The sequence below is a fragment of the Rattus norvegicus genome, chromosome 5 (assembly GCF_021556685.1).
Source record: "Rattus norvegicus strain SHRSP/BbbUtx chromosome 5, alternate assembly SHRSP_T2T, whole genome shotgun sequence".
NCBI lineage: Eukaryota > Metazoa > Chordata > Mammalia > Rodentia > Muridae > Rattus > Rattus norvegicus.
In genome coordinates, this window is record NC_141538.1 from 6838862 (window position 1) to 6855669 (window position 16808).

The 16808-nt window shown below is 37.6% G+C and overlaps 1 long non-coding RNA gene across 1 annotated transcript; it reads right to left on the reverse strand.

Annotated features, from left to right (window-relative positions):
- Nucleotides 1-808: 808 nt before the first annotated feature.
- On the reverse strand, nucleotides 809-16487 carry LOC148005607 (uncharacterized). Its single transcript, XR_015620098.1, has 3 exons — nucleotides 16348-16487; nucleotides 2412-2608; nucleotides 809-1443 (listed from the first exon to the last, which is right to left on the reverse strand). It is a non-coding gene; the product is annotated as an uncharacterized LOC148005607 (long non-coding RNA).
- Nucleotides 16488-16808: the final 321 nt, after the last annotated feature.

The following is a 16808-nucleotide window of genomic DNA, read 5'->3' on the forward strand; positions in this document are numbered from 1 at the left end:
TAAAATCCCTTCATCAACACTAAACCAAGGTATATCAGTCATCTCCAAATCCCTTTCAGTAGACCATCTTTTGATTAATGCTTCAGCCAACCATTCAAACAAACTTCTGACACCTTTTATAGGTGCCTAATATGTGCAAGTGTCCATATTAAACCTAGAATCTCCACTCAGAGAGCCCAAGTCAATAAAGTCAGCCTGATCTAGGTTTATGTTCCTTCCGTCATTATCCCACACCCTTAAAAGAAAAATCCCTTCCCATACATATTCCCCAAATTTCTTCTTAAATTAATTAGAAAATTCATTAAGCTTCTTAGTAGTATAGTACATTCCCTCATGGACTACATCTTTTACCTACTCTCTAGGGGCCTATTTTGCCTTGAGTCTGGTCATTAGTCTAAAAGAAACTATTGGTGAACTTGGAGAAGCATCAATATTATCTTGTCTGGTTTTTCTTCAGTGAAAGTCACTGCTGGTTTATCAGACACTGAGGGGTTAATATCCTGATGTGAAAACAACATTATTTCAAGGGGTGGGGTTGAGGGTCCCACTTCCTCAGGTGGGGTAAACCCTTGACAAACTGAAGATTCAAAATTCTCAGCTTCAACAGGGTCCTCCCATACATCCCCATCCCAAGTTCTAGGATTCCATTCTTTGCTAATTAATGCACTTACTTTAACAGCTGATACCCTCTGAGACTGAGACTTGAATTTTCACTGTAATTCAGCCAACTTTATAATGAGGGTCCCACTTTGATTTTGTGCAACTCGAGCTCTGTGACTGTTAGAAGATTCTCTTCAAAGGCAAACTTAGAAAACTTTAGATTCTTTACTTATATCTGGAGCCATTTGATTTTATCATACAGCTCATTCTTTTCCTTCATCAATTGTTCTAGAGATACTAAGAGCAACAAGCCAGCAAAATCATTCTCCAATTTTTCCCCCAACTTGTAGAAAGTTTTGTGCAGCAAATGACCTAATTCATGAACGTTCTTTAAGTTTAAAATATAGTTTGAACCACAGATCCTCAATAGTCTCTGAGCTCCCAGGAGACAGAGTACCTAGAAAGGTTTCCGTCATTGACGGTGCCTGTGAATTATTAAACCAACTCCAGATTCTTAAAAGATTCATCCTTATACTTCTGCTCCTCTAGAACCACTCAAGGTACCAACTTCTGTATTAGTTGGGGTTCTCTAGAGTCACGGGACTTGTAAGGGAATTTGTTGATGACTTATAGTCTGTAGTCCAACTCCCCAACAATGGTCAGCTTGTGAATGGAAGTCCAAGTATCTAGCAGTGGCTCAATCCCACAAGGCAAGCAAGTGAAGAAGAGAGAGCATCTTCCTTCTTCCAATGTCTTTATGTAGGTCACCAGCAGAAGGTGTGTTCCAGATAAAAGATGTGTACCACCATGCCTGGATCTGGGACTTGGTTTGTTCCAGATGACCTTTGTTTAAAATAAAAAAATAAAAATGAAACGGTAAATGTTTTTCTCTGGGTGTTTTACCCTGCTTGGGTTCCACACCTCAGTGCCCCAGATATCTGCTGGATATCTTGGCAGAAACACAGCCCAGCCACACACTTCCTTACACTGAGACTCTTACATATAAAAACACACCACACAATAATCTTAGATCCAATTGGTAAGATATAATTGCCCACTTAAACATACAAAGCCCGGTACTATCTATCCCTTGCACCTTTTATTTACCAAGTCTCCAGCTTCTCCTTCTCCCACAACAACTCCTTGCTTCTCTCTCTCTCTCTTTTCTTTACTCACTCTCCCAAATATATCAACTCTTTTATGCTTTAGTTTCTCCTTCTCTTACAACGACTCCTAGCTTCTCCCTTCTCTCCATCTCCTGTCTCCTCTAACTCTTCTCAGTTCCCCATCCTGTCTCTAAACTGTCTTTACTCACTCTCCCAAATATATCAACCCTTTCATGCTTTAGTTTCTCTTTCTCTTACAACGACTCCTAGCTTCTCCCCTCTCTCCATCTCCTGTCTCTTCTAACTCTTCTCAGTTCCCCACCCTGTCTCTAAACTGTCTTTACTCACTCTCCCAAATATATCAACCCTTTCATGCTTTAGTTTCTCTTTCTCTTACAACGACTCCTAGCTTCTCCCCTCTCTCCATCTCCTGTCTCTTCTAACTCTTCTCAGTTCCCCATCCTGTCTCTAAACCGTTCCCTTCTCCTCCTAGCTTCCTTCTCCTTCCCTCACACTCTCCACTGTTCCATCCTCTCCCTCTCCTGCTCAGGTTCCACTGGCTCAACTGTCGCCAACTGTCCTCTCTAACCCTATTCTCTGAATCTAATCCCCCTCTTGCTCCTGACTTTTCCCTCTGTCCAAATCTCACGCTCTTGCCTTTATTTAACAAATTCAGAGAAAATTTCAAGGCAAACCACAACAGACCTTGAACTCAGCGAACTCCTTGCCTTAGTCTCCTGGGATTCATAGCTCCTAGGCCTCAAGATCTCCATGCTAAGATCCAGGTCAGAAACTTGTATCTCCCAGCCTCAAGATCAGGATCAAAGGTGCGCTTTCCAAGTCTGGATTATAGTTCATTCCAGATACAGTCAAATTGACAACCAGGAGTAGCCACTTCAGGACTGTAAAAAAAGATTAATAATTTTTAAAAAAATATTTTAGTTCATAAAAGTACAAGTTGGTAGACAGTTTTTACTTTATTATGGGAAATCTTACAGACATGTGTTGGCATGGAAAGGGTTAGGGAAATACACAATAAAATTACTTTCTGTAGATTCCATCACTATACTACACAGGGTTGATAGACACATAGCAAAGTCACAAGGTAAAGTTGAACTAAGCACTGCAACATGCAAGATCCTGCCTCCCACAGCCTCTGGGATGGAGTTCAGAATGTTTGACGAGGTCACCTAGACCATCCCTTCCTGAAGGTATGAACAAATACTTTGGAGACAGCAAAGAAAATGGTGCTACAGCCTCAAAGACTACATCCTGTTCTCCCCTAATGTCTTAGTCAGGGTTTCTATTCCTGCACAAATATCATGACCAAGAAGCAAACTGGGGAGGAAAGGGTTTATTCAGCTCACACTTCCATGTTGCTGTTCATCACCAAAGGAAGTCAGGACTGGAACTCAAGCAGGACAGGAAGCAGGAGCTGATGCAGAGGCCATGGAGGGGTGTTACATACTGGCTTGCTTCCCCTGGCTTGCTCAGCTTGCTCTCTTATAGAACCCAAGACCACCAGTCCAGGGATGATACCATCCACAATGAGCTGGGCTCTTCCCCCTTGATCACTAGTTGAGAAAATGCCTTACAACTGGGTCTCATGGAGTCATTTCCTCAAGGGAGGCCTTTCCTTTCTCTGTGATAGCTTCAGCTTATGTCAAGTTGACACACAAAACCAACCAGGACACCTAATACATCATCATTAATTTTATTGACTTTACTTCAGCCAACCCGAAGTGTAACTAATATAAATTTTGAAGTCTATGCCTGAAATGAAGACTTTCCTTAAAAAATAATTTTGCAATCAGGTAGAGAATGATACTGTCCAAAAATATATTCTGGAAAATTATAGACAATTGTTTGTCCATGGCTAAATACTTTTCTCTTAGAAAAGTTTTCTCTTGGAATTTTATAACATGTACTATATGTTAATAAAGTTATAATCTCAGATGGTTCAGAGGTTAAGAGAGATGGCTGTTCTTACAGAAGGCCCAGGTTTTGTTCCCAGCACCCGTGTCAGGTGGCTCATAACTACCTGTTACCACAGTTCCAAGAACACAAATAACTTTTAAAAATAGATGAGATGTTATAATTTTAAAGACAATAAATGGTTCAAGTTTTAATTTTGCTACATTGTACAAGAAATTGGACTGGACCCAATTAATTACTATTACTAAGCTATTACTAAGCTGCTATTACTAAGAGCACAAATGGGCTAAGCTTCATACTGCTGTGGTCTGAACCAGAAATCTAAGTTGACTGAGAGTTCAGTGAACTTGAATCTTCACAATGTTAAGTAAATTTAATTTCTACACTCACAAGTGTAAAAAAGATATTAAGAAGACACACAGAAGAAGCTGCCTTTTTGGAAATTTTGACTATGCTATGTCTTTCTCAAGTGCCGTCTATAGGTTCTTCAGTCCAGAGTATACAATGAGGTGAAGAATTTTGCCTTCACACCCAAGCCTGTATTTTCCTGATGACCTCAAAGTAACCACAAATAAGATGGGGGTGGGGGGAGGGAGGAAGGGAGAAGAGAGAGAGAGTAGAAAGAGCAATGGGATAAATGAAAAACAAAACAGTGAGTTCAGCTTACAACTGATATCCAGAAGCCACGATTGGCTCTGCTTGCTTGCACAGGATACAGAGAAGTAGCAGAAGGCTGGAAGTCAGTTTATTTTGATAGGAATCACAATGCCTTAAGTGATACGCTGACCTCTAAATGCCCTAGCATGGTGGAAACGAGGAGATCTGGACAGCTCTGACGACAGAACCTTTTCTGTAACCACTACTATGGCCAGGGATCAGAAAAAGCAACAAAGAACTCCCAGGCATAAAGGTGGAAAAGAGAAAGAATAGCTGAAAAAGAATTCATCATGGGATCAGAAGCGAAGAAAATAGTTCCTTCCCTGAACCCTTTTATTAGAGCACTAACCCCATTTATGAGGACTTTATTCCCATGACCACATTACATACTACCTTTCAGTGCCAGGATATTGATTGGGAATTAGAATTCTGCCATATAAATTTGCAGTGGAGTATACTACTGAAGTATTTAACTTATTTCAGAAATGTATTTTTTTCTTAATTCTAGGACTTTGACTTAAAAATTCTGGATTATATTGATGTGAGAAAATTGACAACCCTCAAATTCTGTCAGTATATTCTTCATGGTTAAGAGAAATATTTTCTTTTTGTATACATAGAACACATGTTTCGCAAGCAAGGGAGAGGCCATTGGTTTGTTGTATCTAGTTCATGATCCTGGATTTATTTGTATGATATTTGCTTTACTACTTAGAATGTGTGTATGTCTCTGTGTGTATGTGTATGTTTGCATGTGCATGGGTATACATGTGTATGTATGCACACACAAGTAGATGCCTGCATGTTTGTGGAAGTAAGAGAAAAACTCATGAGAATCAGTTCTTTCCATCCATCATTTGTGTTCTAGGGATGGAATTCAGGTTGCCATTTCAGGAGTTATCCTCCTGAAAACACTAGCACTTGAAATTGGATAGCTGATAAACAAATTTACAAGTGTTTTGTCTCTTATCTCATAGAGCTTTAGTGGAAGACATGAAATACATATATACATACATAAATGATGCTAAAAGGTTTGAAGTAACTTCTGTGTTTTACCAGGCATTTTTTTTTAATTTATTTATTCATCTTACATCCTGATCACAGCCTCTCTCTATCCTCTTCTCCTATTCCCAACCTTACAAATTTCTCCTCCATTGTTCCTTCCCTTCTCTGAGAAGGGGAGCCCCCCTTGTATACCATCCACCCTAGGACATTAAGTCACAGCAAGACTGAGGATATCTTCCCACTGAGGCCTTATAAGGCAGTCCCTCTAGGAGAAGGAAATACCATGACATTACCTTGACTTTATAGATTATTTCTTTCATTTTTTGCTACTGTGGATGAAAGGAAGCCCACAAAGCCTTACCCTTATATGAAGTGACTTATTTTTATAACCCTCTAATTTCCCTGGCAAGTGCAAAGGCATCTCTCAACCCCAAGGTACTGTTGTTTTGTTTGTTTGTTTTAGTTCTATTTGTTCCTGGAAACAGAAATCTTTATTTGGGACAAGTTATCCTCTTCATTTATAAATTAGTAGGTTGAACAAAACACAAATAAGCATGAGTCTTACTTCCTATGAATTTATAAAGTCCTATTTGTTCATGAGAGAGAAAACAAATAATCATAATTACAATACCCAACTGATGTCTGAAGTGTAGACAGATCACAAGCCACACAGTATGAAATCTTTCCACCCAAACACCTGGTAATATAACAGGAGAATAAAAAAGAAAATGTGTGTCCCTTCCTTAGGTGAGCCATAATTTTAATAACCCATGGACGAGAAGAAGCTGTTGTTCCCATTTCATGAGTTTATGGTCAGATCATGAACACATAATCAGATTCCCAGCACTCTCTTCACATTCTATCTTGTATTTTATTATTTATTTTAAGCACCTCAAAATCAAGAGTAACTGCAAATTTTGCTAAAACTCTTCCTTACATAACTGTAGGGTTTTAGCTACTCATCACAATGCTTGCCATACACACACACCCTTCTATTCTTGATGTGAGATAATGGGTTTTCTGCTGATGTGTTTCTTCCAAAAGGTTTGTAGTGTTTTTACTCTATTTGTTTTTAATTCTGGGAAGTGTTTGATAAACACAAAAGTAGCATTTTGTTATATTGTTTATTTTTTTGGTTTTTGTTTGTTTGGTTTTTATTCATTTGTTTGCTTGGTCAGGTCTCTCAAATAAAGGCTTTTGATTATGGAGAAATTACTCTAGAATGTAGATCTTACTCCTCACAACTTAAATTTTCAAGAAATAGTCTAAGACGTTTAACATTGAAAAATAAAACACAAAACAAGAACAAAATCTTACTAGAACTGAGCAATCATTTCTTTTTTTAAGCCAATTCATATAGAGCTAACTTTTGTATCTATGTACTTTATTTTTATGAACTCATGCAGTTTTATGAATCCTTTTAAACAGATAAAACACATAAAACAATAAAATGATACATACTACACATTTGTTATTATATTGTTATATAACACATTTGTTATTTATAATGTGTTAATTTTATAACCTGTTAATGCTTGGAAAATGTAATTTCTGATTAATGTGCATTTGTTAGGACCACCCAAGTTTCCGTCAAAATAACACTACCCCATCTGATTGGAAAATTGAAAAGGAAAGTCTATAATTCTCTCAACTTAGTGAGGTTTCTGCCAAGGAAGAATTCCAACCACAAACTCCAAGTTAGTAGGTTCTCAATAAATCACTGTGGGAGTAATAGTGATATGACTACAGTTTTTGGAACTATATTTGAGTGCAAAATACAGACGACCATTGTGGAACACAGAAGGTACTAAAGATCCCACTGTGTCACATAAGAATTCAACTTTTATCAACTCTGTCCCTCAATCTTATCAACTTGCTTATCTCCTGAACCTGACTTAAGGTTGGACATTTTCATAAGGCTTTTCATTAAGAACAGTTACTTCCCAAAGCATATTTTCAACTGGAGGTCAGCATGTAGAAGAATGCAGATCAATCCACTCTTATCACCCTGTACAAAGCTACAAAGTTGTACAAAGTCCAACTGGATCAAGGACCTCCACATCAAACCATATACACTCAAACTAATAGAAGAAAAAGTGGGGAAGAACCTTGAACACATGGGCACTGGAGAAAATTTCCTGAACAAAACACCAATGGCCTAATGTCTAAGATCAAGAATCCACAAATGGAATCTCAGAAAACTGCAAAGCTTCTGTAAGGCAAAGGACACTGTGGTTAGGACAAAACGACAACCAACAGATTGGGAAAAGATCTTTACCAGTCCTACAACTGATAGAGGGCTTATATCCAAAATATACAAAGAACTCAAGAATTAGATTGCAGGGAGACAAATAACCCTATTAAAAATGGGGTTCAGAGCTAAACAAGTAATTCACAGCTGAGGGATGTTGAATGGCTGAGAAACACCTAAAGAAATGTTCAACATCTTTAGTCATAAAGGAAATGCAAATCAAAACAACCCTAAGATTAAACCTCACACCAGTGAGAATGGCTAAGATCAAAAATTCAGGTGACAGCAAATGCTGGTGAGGATGTGGAGAAAGAGGAACACCCCTCCATTGTTGGTGGGATTGCATACTGGTACAAGCATTCTGGAAATAAGTCTGGAGGTTCCTTAGAAAATTGGACATTGAACTACCTGAGGATCCAGCTATACCTTTCTTGGGGATATACCAAAAGATGTCCCACATATAACAAAGACACATGCTCCACTATATTCATAATATCCTTATTTATAATAGCCAGAAGCTGGAAAGAACCCAGATGCCCTTCAACAGAGGAATGGATACAGAAAATGTGGTATATCTACACAATGGAATATTTCAGCAATCAAAAACTTTATGAACTTTACGAAATTCATAGGCAAATGGATGGAACTGGAAAATACCATTCTGAGTGAGGTAACCCAATCACAGAAAAACACACATGGTATGCACTCATTGAGAAGTGCATATTAGCCCAAATGCTTGAATTACCCTAGATGCACAGAACACATGAAACTCAAGAAGGATGACCAAAATGTGAATGCTTCACTCCTTCTTTAAAAGGGGAACAAGAATACCTTTGGGAGGGCATAGGGAGGCAAAGTGTAGAAGAGAGGCAGAAGGAACACCCATTCAGAGCCTGCCCCACATGTGGCCCATACATATACAGCCACCAAACTAGATAAGATGGATGAAGCAAAGAAGTGCAGGCTGACAGGAACCGCATGTAGATCTTTCCTGAGAGACACGGCCAGAATACAGCAAATACATAGGCGAATGCCAGCAGCAAAACACTGAACTGAGAATGGGACCCCCGTTGAAGGAATCAGAGAAAGGACTGGAAGAGCTTGAAGGGGCTCGAGACCCCATATGAACAACAATGCCAACCAACCAGAGCTTCCAGGGACTAAGCCACTACCTAAAGACTATACATGGACTGACCCTGGGCTCCAATCACATAGGTAGCAATGAATAGCCTAGTAAATCACCAGTAGAATGGGAAGTCCTTGGTTCTGCCAAGACTGAACTCCCAGTGAACGTGATTGTTGTGGGGAGGGCGGTAATGGGGGGAGGATGGGGAGGGGAACACCCATATGGAGGGGGAGGGGTATGTTCCTGGAAACCGGGAAAGGGAATAACAATCGAAATGTAAATAAGAAATACCCAAGTTAATAAAGATGGAGAAAAAAAAAGAAGTGGACTCATAAAAGAATCTCCTTGCAAAAATGCTGTTCAGTTACAAAATGAGATTAGGTTAAGTTATAAATAACATGACTTATATCACATGTTAGCTTATGTAAGGATCTACAAAGTCAAAAACATGTTTTCATTTAACTATATATTCTAAACTTTGGGCCATGAAATTGCTTTAAACATTTTTTACATTCATGTGTGAGCATTCTATTTGTGAAAAAAATACAATGGAAAATGAGAGAAGATGATTGGAAAAGAGAAAAGGTCAGCAGAAAGGGAAGAGGATGGAGTGGAAGAGGACTGAGGAGAAGAAAGGGGAATACAGAGGTTAGAAAAACAGGAAAGTGTCATCCTTTAAGCTTGTGTAGGCCAAGAAGGAAATTTAAGATGACCAGGTAATGTACGAATGTGACAATTTCAAGCAGAAAAGCTACATTTAAATCAACATTTTGAAAGTAAGTTCTTTCTCTTGGGTGGGTGTCTTAGGGTTTCATTGCTGTGAAGACATCCATGATCAAGGCAACTCTTATAAAAAAATATTTAATTGGGGTTGGCTTTCAGTTTCAGGTTCAGTCCATATCATCATGGTGGAAAGCATGACAGCATCCAGACAGATAAAGTACTGGAGAAGGAGTTGAAAGTTCTATATCTTGATGTGAGGTAGCCAGGAGAAGACTGACTTCTGCAGGCAGCCAGGAAGAGGCTCTCTTCTTAGCTGGGCAGAGATTGAGCACTAAGAGACTTCAAAGCCTGCCTACATAGTTGCACACTTCCTGCAACATGGCCACACACCTACCAATAGTTCCAGTTCCCAAGGGCCAAGCATATTCAAACCAGCACAGAGTGGAATGTCTTGAGTTGGATAAACCAGATACCTCCACTATTGAGCTATAGGTAGCTTTCTATGTTTATCAAAATACTGGAGCTAATTAACTTTAGAAGACAAGATTTATTTTAGCTCATGGTTTCAGAAGTTTCCATCAAGGTCATTTTCTCATTACATTTCGACAGAGGATCAGATTTGGGGAGTATAGATGAAGAAACTTCTCACCTCATGGCATGCAGAGAGATAAAATGGCAAGTAAACAAAATGTAGGTTCCATTGGCACTTTGAGTGCCTGAGACCAGTCACTGGACCCCATCTCTTTAAGGTTATACATCCTGATAGGGTCATCAAACCTGGTCTAAGTCCTTACTACTCACCTCTGGAGGAGCATTCAGATACAAATGGTAGCAAAACATGACATAATTCATCAAAAGATAAAAATAGGTACCAGGAATAGTTTGAGACATAGTTTTAAATTTTCACATTCAGACATATATGACCACCACCTTAATTCTGTTTCTTCTATAGGAATTACTACATGGATAGATCCTAGAAAGATCCAGATGTATAATGAGAGCTTTTTAGTGTCAGTTCTTAGAATAGTCTTACTATGAGATTAGTATACGTTGCTTGGCCATCCCTGGTTCAAGCTGAATTGTTGTTCATACACTACTTACTCTTAGTGTGTGTAGCATCCTTATATAATATATTGTTCAGAGTTGCTTATTGTATATTACATAGCATATTTTATTTAGCTTCTATGCATTCTTCACTGTTGCAAGAGATATTTGAGATCACGAACCAAGTCAGTCATATCTATACTCCAAATATCTAAATCTTAGTAATGATTTCTTAAACGTGAAGAAAAGAATCAATGACCTATCAATTGATTATGATAACTTCAAAATAGATTATTTAAGTACATTTGAACTACTACACTGAACATATGTATTAAAAACTAATTTTAAAAAAGTTTATTTTTTAAAATATTAAGACAACTTAGGAGCAGTAAATATGATGTCTATGAAACTGCCTTAACAAAACTAAAATTCACAATAGAGTTCAACTATTATCTTATGCAAAAGGTTTAGAAGTACAGAATAGCTTGTGCCCTTTTCTGTTCTCATTTCTTTAGCCAGAAGGATGACATTTGGAACAAGGCTTATCTTGTTTGCATATTTGGGCCTGTGCCACTGTTCAATCTTCATGTTCTGGGAAAGTCATAATAAGACTATGACTGGGCATTTATTTCAGCAAATGCTGCAATATGCTTTACATGTAAGCTAGCTTAATCTTTGAATAGTGTGTGTGAGTGTGTGTGTGTGTGTCTGTGTGTGTGAGAGACTAACCATACTCTTGTTTTAGAGTTAAAAAGAATAAAGAAATGCATAGATCATTTAGATAACTTTCTCAGAAATGGTCAAAGATTGTGACATGCATGATCATTGAAACCCTGTGCCCTGACTTCATATTTCACAACTTAAATCTACCAATCTCTGCCTCTCCAATATATGTATTCTCTAGAAGGCTACTCTTGGTGGCAACAGTGTTGAAGGGTGCTTATTGCCCTCTTAGAAGCTCAGCCAATTTCTCTCACTGGGTAGCTCCACACTTGAATGACCTATCTTCAGCTATGATTTCTAATTTTTCTTTCTTTTTCTATTTTTTCTTTTTCTTTCTTTCTCTCTCTCTCTCTCTCTCTCTCTTTCTTTCTTTCTTTCCTTCTTTCTTTCTTCTTCTTCTTCTTTTTTTTTTGTTATTGTTGGTTGCTGTTTTGTCCTTATGACAGTGTCCTTTGCCTTACAGAAACGTTGCAATTTTATGAAGTCCCATTTGTCGATTCCTCATCTGAGAGCATAAGCCATGGGTGTTCTGTTAAGGGAATTTTCCTCGGTGCCCATATGTCTGAGATTCTTCCTCTCTTTTTCTTCTATTAGTTTGAATGTATCTGGTTTTATTTGGAGGTCCTTGTTCCACTTCGACTTTACCTTTGTTCAGGGCAATAAGAATGGTTTGATTTGCATTCTTCCACATGCTGACCTCCAGTTGAACCAGAACCATTTGTTGAAAATGCTATCTTTTTTCCACTGAATGGTTTTAGCACCTTTGTCAAAGATCAAGTGACCATAGGTGTGTGGATTTGGTTGTGGGTCTTCAATTCTATTTCTTTGATCTACCTGCCTGTCTCTGTATCAATACTATATAGCTTTTGTTACTGTTGTGCTGCAATACAGCTTGAGGTCAGGGATGGTAATTCCCAAGAAGTTCTTATATTATTAAGAATAGTTTTTGCTATCTTGGGTTTTTTTATTCAAAAAGATTGCAAATTTCTATTTCTAACTCTATGAAGAGTTGAACTGGAATTTTGATGGGGATTGCACTGAACCTGTAGATTGCTTTTGGCAGATTAATTTCACAGTATTAATCCTGCCAATCTATGAACATGAGAGATTGTTCTATCTTCTAAGATCTTTGATTTCTTTCTTCAGATCATTCACTTGCTTGGTTAGAGTTATACCAAGGTATTTTATGTTATTTGTGACTATTATGAAAGGTGTTATTTCCCTAATTTCTTTCTCAGCCTGTTTATCCTTTGAGTAGAGCAAGGATACTGATTTGTTTGAGCTAATTTTCTATCCAGCCACTTTGCTGAAGTTGTTTATCAGGTTTTGGAGCTCTCTGGTGGAATTTTTGGGGTCAATTAATTATACCATTACATCATCTGCAAATAGTTATATTTTGGCTTCTTCCTTTCCAATTCGTAATCACTTTGACCTCCTTTTGTTGTCTGATTGCTCTAGCTAGGATTTTGAGTACTATATTGAATAAGTAGGGATAGAGTGGGCAACCTTGTCTAGACCCTGATTTCAGTGGGATTGTTTCCAGTTTTTCTCCATTTAGTTTGATATTGGCTAGCTGGTTTGCTGTATATTGCTTTTACTCTGTTTAGGTATGGGCCTTTAATTTTTTGTTCATTCTCAGACTTTTAACATGGAGGGATGTTAGATTTTGTCAAATGCTTTCTTGACATCTAATGATATGATCACGTGTTTTTTTCCCTTTGAGTTTGTTTATATAGTGAATTAAATAGAGTTTCCATATATTGAAGAATCCCTGCATTCCTGGGATAAAGCCTACTTGGTCATAGTGGATGATCATTTTCATATGTTCTTGGATTTTGTTTTCGATAATTTTATTGCATATTTTTTTCATTGATATTCATAAAGGAAATTGGTCTGAAGTTCTGTTTCTATTTTGTGGAACAGTTTGGACAGTATTGGCATTATCTCTTCTTTGAAGGTCTGATAAATTTTCCACTATGATTTCCATTTTAACTTAACTAAAGCCATTCAATATCTTAAAGAAATAAGCATTTTTATTGTTGTTTATTTTACCATTTTAATTTTCTAAAACCCACTCACTACTCCATTTAATTAACTCTATTTAGATGTACAAGCCTGAAAGGGAAACTGTGATCCGAATTCAGTTATTGCTGTGAGCATATGTGATATATGATATATATGGACAGAAGAGTGTTACTGCTATTGAAAACTAGAAATGGTTGTATGGAAATGTTAATGAAGCAGATGTTATTTCCCCACTGAGTGATTAATATGACTAAAATTGCACCAAGTTCCCTCAAAGATCTACCTTGACTAAAGGTCTTTTATACTAAGATAAGGCAGTTTTGAACTCAAGATTCATCAAGTGCTACCATTACCTAAAATCTAACTGAAACTTCTTTCCTTCATGCAGCTCAATGATTGAGATCCTCCTACATGTGCCAGGTATTATGCTAGAGAATGAAAATACAGCAGCCCCCAATAAATGCCTCTTCCTTCTTGGAACCTTATACACATCAGGAGAAAAACTAAATGTAATGATGTAATTCTAATACCAGCACACAAGAGTCAGAGGGGAGGACCTCTTAACATACTACCCATTCATCTGGCTAACATGATACCATCCTAGGCTACACAGTAAGAACAAGCAAGCAAAAACAAATGAAGAACAATATAGTAACGGATCAACACATTACTACAACTGAGAAAGGTCCTATTACTTTCAAAGAGAGCAAGGAAAGTGTATGGCACAAGAAATCTAAGCTAGAAGATAAGTCACAGTAGCCAATGTGTGTGTGTGTGTGTGTGTGTGTGTGTGTGTGTGTGTTCACATTTTGGTTTTGCTACATACACAACGGTGATAGTTTATACTAAGGTTGGAAAGAAGAAAATTGTGAGAAACAGAAACAGTTACCAACCCTTTTAAAAAGGGTGCTGTTTCATTTTCCCATAGTCCATAAGCCCAGAGACACTGTTGGAATAACAGCAAAGGCCCAATAATAGAAGCTATTTATGATCAAGAAAATAGAATTTCTAGCTGGATCAGGATCTAACATTACAGGTAGGTTGTTCTTGCCTCCCAAGGACTACACCTAGGAGAGAGGGTTGACCTGAAGCTGTGCTAAAGAAACAGGCAGAACTAACCTTTCCTTTAATGAGATGCTATACCCTTCCTTTCTAGAATCCCTGCTCATGGTAAAGTAGCTTACCCAGCTACATCCATTCAGCTTTATGAGTCTGCCTTTGTTTCCAAGTTATTCAGAAGAGTGTAACTTCTCCTTAATCCTAACTCTTTTCTAATCATGCTTTTCTTAACATTTTGGATTTTCCCAATATTTGGGTCTTCCTCATTCTTTCTCCTTAGCTTCCTTCCCTACCATATGGATGTCTGACTGCCATGTGTCTGTAACCTCTATACTGATATAAATACCATAGCCTTTCCTTTTCTCCTAGAGGCAATTGCCTATAGTATTTTCTCTTTTCTCCTTTAGACTTTAGTAAAATTTTCATAGAGATTTTGTTTTGATCCATTCTTAAATTCTTATATTGAGACCAAGAACCTGAACAGAGGGTCTAAATTTCCCCTGTATCATCTGGAATGTTAAATGGGACCCCAAGATTCCAGGCATAGCATAAAGCAGTTTCAGTGAACATGCAAGGTTTAGTTTGCTCATGTGAAAATATTTGCCAGCACCAATATGACCTGATCCAGTTCAAACTAGTTATCTGGTATCCTTGGTAACTTTACTTATGACTCTTGACTCAGAGTTTGCTGACAAAGCTGCAAAGTCAGTAAGTAAAGAAAATGCTGACCACAGACATATTATGATTTTTAGGAATGATGACAGAGGGTAGACTCTAGAGTTCCTTTTTAAAAAACAGACAAGCCTTCTCCGGGCAAAACCTTATAATGAAATTATAAGCCTGAAATTGTATTTAGGTACTCCGAAGTTTCTTGGTACCAAAAGTTTCTAACAACCTGCCTAAATAGAAACCCAATGAAAAGCATGATATACTTTATGTATCTTAAAATGGTTGATTCTGTAAATTTAGGAAAGCATAAATCAGGCTACAGTGGCAGGTTAGCACATAAGGATGGTTATTTATCTTTAGAAGACCTAAGTGTGGTTCTCAGCACCCATATTAGGCAACTCACAACCATTTGTAACTCCAGTTCCAGAGGATCAAACACCACCATGGGCACCTGCATGTATGTGGTACATATAAACTTACATGGACACACACACACACACACACACAGAGACAACACACAACATACAATACACAATATACATAAAGAGACAGAGAGAGACCGACACTCACACAGACACAGAAACAGAGAGACAGAGACACTGAGGCACAGAGATAGTTCCAAAAACACTACTGTGAATAACATTTTCATGGTCTTCTAAAGAGTATGGTACACACACACACACACACACACACACACACACACACACACACACAGAGATACAACACACAACATACAATACACAATATACACAAAGAGACAGAGAGAGACAGACACTCACACAGACACAGAAACAGAGAGACAGAGACACTGAGGCAGAGAGATAGTTCCAAAAACACTGTGAATAACATTTTCATGGTCTTCTAAAGAGTATGGTACATGCGCCATTGCTAAGAGTGATAATATTGTACTGCCTAATTCCCAAAAATTGCCTTATCTTCTCTGCAAGTGAAATTAGGGAAGAATGAAATTGCTGGAAAGTTTCTGAACAGAAATTAGGTCATAAGAGGACCAATAAAAGACATTTTTACCTTAAAAAGATGTTAAATTCTGAGTTCAGTAGATTCAACGTGCTTTCTTTAACTGAGCACCACAGAGGCCAATTGCCATGTTTTTCTGTCCTCCATCATGGTTGCTTACTCTCTTATCTTCTTTTCCACAGGACCCAGGATTTTTACATTTTACATTTACATATTAAAATGAGTTAGAATAATCAATCGCTACTTCTGTTGATATTCTAATAAATATGAGCAAGGAGGATTTAGGTATGTGTGGGTACATTGGCCATAGCATATTTCCTAAATGGAATTAAAATGTTTGATAGTCATTACACTATATATTTGTGAACTACAATATATTTTTATTTACTAATGACAAGAAAATATGCAAAAGCTTCACAGCAATACAAACCGTGAAAATCACTCACCCAACAAAGTAGGACAGAAACTGTATGCTCCAGAAGAACATGTCCATCTTGTTCTCAGAACTCAGTCCAAGTCACACTCACAGCGCATGTGGGATACTTTAGCAAAGAACTTATTATTTCTGTGTTACACAGAAAAAAAAAACCTCTGGTTACTCTCTAATCAGGCATATTTGGTTGACTAGCAAAATAAAGATGCTTTAGCTAATATGAGGTAAAAATAAATTCCAGACTCTTGACTCAGTGCTACATTTATACATGTAAAGATTCCAAAGTAATTAACTCTTACTTGCCTATGATGCTTATATCAAATACAGAAACTGACAAGTAAGAGTAATATTTTCATTTCCTAAATTCTATAGTTGTTCAAATCACTAAGCTTCAAACATGATAGAAAAAGTTATGTGCTGTGATGTAAATATTCAGTTTATCCGGGCCTCAAATATTATCCATAATTTGTTCTT